The following is a 4021-nucleotide window of genomic DNA, read 5'->3' on the forward strand; positions in this document are numbered from 1 at the left end:
TATCATTTACATCAGACACGTGTACAAGAATCAGGCTGTTGCTGGAGAGAGGTGGGCTGCCCTCATCTCTAGCAGTGACACTGATATTGTAAAGAGGCGCGTTTTCTCTGTCTAGACGTCCTCCCACAACTAAAGAATAATAATTCTTATAATTTGACTCTAATTTGAAAGGGACATTATTAGAGATTTTACAGTTAATCATTGCATTTTTACTACTGTCTCTGTCAAATACCGAGACAAGAGCAATCGCGGTGCCGATGGCCGCATCCTCTTTCACTGTATTTAACAGGGAGGTGACTGTAATTTCAGGAGCGTTGTCGTTCACATCTAAAACTTCAATCAGTAATTTAGCATGTGACGTGAGTGGTGACGCGCCGCTGTCACTGGCTTGCACTCGAATCTCGAAGGCAGTGTTCTCTTCGAAGTCAATATTCTTCTTGTTCGTTACTGTTCCTGTTATTTTATCTATTTCAAACACGTTTGTTTGTTTCCCACGACCCATTCCACTGAAAGAATAAACAACGTCTCCATTGTGTCCTGCGTCCAAATCAGTTGCATTCACTGTTATTATCGACGTGCCTATTTCAGCATTTTCGTACACTCTGGCTTTGTACAGATTTTGCGTGAATATTGGCGCGTTGTCATTGATGTCCAAAACATTCACTGTTATGATCATGCTGCCCGACTTGGCTGGCGTTCCTCCATCAAAGGCAATTAGTATTAGCTGAATCACAGCTTGTTTTTCTCTATCTAAAGCTTTATGTAGCACGATTTCAGGAGTGACACTTTCTCCTTTATGTGTGACGAGAGAAAAATAAGTATTCTGACTGAGCTTGTACGCATTCACAGCGTTTTTACCAACGTCTAAATCTTCAGCAGGATTCATTGGGAATTTTGTCCCAGTCGCCGTGTTTTCACTGACATTCATTGATAGCAACGTATTTGGAAACGACGGAGAATTATCATTCACATCCAGGATTGTAATTTCAAAGCGGTACAGTTTAAGTGGATTATTAATGACTCCTTCGACATTTAGCGAACATTTATCTTCATCACCGCAGAGTTCCTCCCGATCTATTCTCTCGTTAACGTACAGAGCACCGGTCCTTAGGTTTACCTCGAAATGTTTCCTCTTCGATCCCGCAACGATCTGAAACATGCGGGATTCCAGCTCCTGGACGTTTATGTTGAGATCTTTGGCAATATTTCCAACAAAGCTTCCACGGTCCACTTCCTCTAAAATGGAGTAAGAAAGTAAACCGAAAACTGCTTCCAAGTAACAATCCACCAGCACGAAGGCGACATATATCCACGCAGATCTATCCGGCCAATACATATTTACATTCAACTTGAAACAGATTACAAAATCTAAACATAAGTTCTAAAAAAAAAATTATGCATAATAATGACTGAGGCGTAGAAAGAAAAAGGTCGCTGCTCCGTTCCTCGTCCTTCTCTGTATTCCTTTGTCTCTGTGGTTTTTCAAACACGTACTGAGAAGGGAGGAGCCCGAGATATCGTACAGCCAGCCGAAATGTGATGGTCTACTATGTCCCCATGTGGACACATGCAGGAAGTGTCTTCGTTACAAAACACACAGAGCATAGCCATGTTCTGTCCAATAACAGAAATGATTCTGTTCGTGCAGCAAACTGCTCTGATGAACCATTTTCTAAGAAACAAAAAATATTTCAGAGTGAGGCAAAAATAAAATTTTGTGTTCTTCCTAAATTATTCACACTGAATAAAAATCATTGTACAAGTCTCACCATTTCTGTGAGTAGTTAATATTTTAATATTTATTTTATATTATTACCTTTTATTAATTATTATTATTATTATTATTATTATTATTATTATTATTATTATTATTATTATTATTATTATTATTATTATTATTGTTGTTGTTGTTTTTTTTTCTATCCCGGGGAAAGATAGTTACTTCATGGTAAATGTTATGAGGTAATCTGTATTTGCTTTACTGATTCAGTATTAAATGTTTTTTTCTGTTTTGTTTTGTTTTTTATCGATAACATAATAATAAGTCTGAGGAAAGCACATGAACTTCAATATGACTTCATTAAAATTTGCTTCTATCAATTCAAAGATTTTCATTCAACACGGTTTTGCTAATAAGGACACGTCTTCTTTACACATGTCTTACTACAATCACATTCAGCACCACGGACAGCGAGAAACAATTGCAAGAGAAACTGACATCATTAAACTATAAACGTCATAGTAAACACAAAACCCAGCTCTTCAGCTAAAAAGAATCACTAAATAAATGTTTCAATGAATGAATGAATCAAAGCATGTGCTCTCGAAAACCTCAATAGGCATACCTACTAAGGTTTCACATTCATACCAAATCTATATTTACTGATAAGTAGTGTTGTAATTCCACACAACTAATTTCGAGCCATAGCATTACTTAGACAATCTCTTTTCAGATTTGAAATTTCGGTCTTGGTTTTGGATGCATCCTATAAATAAATGTGTATACGAAAAGGTCGTATTTGTTTAAAACACTGTGGGAAAATATTGATTTTCTAAACTTAAGCACTTTACGTTTTTTTTTACACTCAAGATAGTACTATTTGAAACTTTAAAAATGGGTTGTACTTGCATATTAGTCAGTCAGATTTGAATTATGCTACTGACAAATGAAAAAAAAAGTAAAATAGTTATGTTCAATAATAATAATAATAATACTTTATATAATAAAATAATCATTATATCACAATAACATATTATATTAATATAATATTAATATTATATTAATGGTAATATAATTATTGTTAATATAAAGCATTTTAATAGTTAATGATAATATACCTTAAATAAGTAATAACGAACGTCAAATGTCACAAAAACCGAAAAATCTGCATATTGATACACCATAAAGTGGGAGAATTGAATTAGCACTCCAGACCAAATTACCCTGTGAAATAAAAAAAAAGTAACCAAGGTTCGGGCAACGTCTCACCAGGAGACCGGAAGTGAGGAGCCCCGCCCCCTGCTCTTCAGACCGAGTTTGGGGAAGAAGACGGCTGTTGTCCTTTTTTTTCTATCTCTGACGCTGTTCGTCTTTACAGATTAGTAATGAGAAACTGGTGAGGGCTGCCCCCCACCCGTAAAAATGTGGAGTAACAATGTATATTTGGATATAATTTGTAATTTGATAGATGTGCTGAAACATTGAAAAAAAAGAAAAAAAAAGGATTTGTTAGCTACATCTTGGCTACAACGGTCAACTAACGGCCGTTCTGAAGATCGCTACATGTATCTTTTAGTTCCGTTCCATTTCCCTAGAAAACAAAGGTACCTTGACATACATTGTGTTGTTTTATCTGTTAAAAGTGAATTATTATTATTATTATTATTATTATAGACGTTACTTTTTTTTCTCGCTTTCTATGTAATCAATTAAACTGTAGTTATTCAGTCGGTCAGTAGTTATTCAAAACACATTAGAGCTTAATGTTTTGTTCATTATAACAACTCCATCTTGCATTATTTAACATAATTAATCCTCTTATTTGAGAAATGTTTTGTTTAATGTACATCTCTGCGCTGGGGGTTGATTGGTGGGAGTTGATACTTTTTTTTTACTCAGGTGAAGGTTGTGTGTTTTTTTTTTTTTGGTAGCAGCAGAGGGACACAGGAATGTAATTGTTCTAGGAAGTGTTAATAATTTCATGATTTCAATCACTGGTAATAAAGAGACCGAGTTTGGGGAAGAAGACGGCGGTTGTCCTTTTTTTTCTATTTCTGACGCTGTTCGTCTTTACAGGCTCTCCTTCAGGATCAAAGAGGAAGCAGAAATTCACCGCAGGAAGAAAAGGAAAAAAAAAATAAAAAAAAATAAAATAAAACATAATTTGTTACAACTGTCCATCATATGCTGAAACGTGTAACATATTCTTACCTTTTCTTTGCTTGGTAACGTCTGCGTTCTGGTAAAAGTATCACTCCCGTTAATACTGATCAGTTCAGCATCTACAGGTGGAAACGGGGC

At 35.3% G+C, this 4021-nt stretch overlaps 1 protein-coding gene across 1 annotated transcript in view; it reads right to left on the reverse strand.

The window, feature by feature from the left end:
- LOC108166627 (protocadherin alpha-3-like) overlaps positions 1-4021 on the reverse strand; it is a 35549-nt gene that overhangs the window by 28807 nt on the left and 2721 nt on the right. The window lies entirely within an intron of this gene.

Source organism: Poecilia reticulata, linkage group LG10, assembly GCF_000633615.1.
Source record: "Poecilia reticulata strain Guanapo linkage group LG10, Guppy_female_1.0+MT, whole genome shotgun sequence".
Taxonomy (NCBI): Eukaryota; Metazoa; Chordata; class Actinopteri; order Cyprinodontiformes; family Poeciliidae; genus Poecilia; species Poecilia reticulata.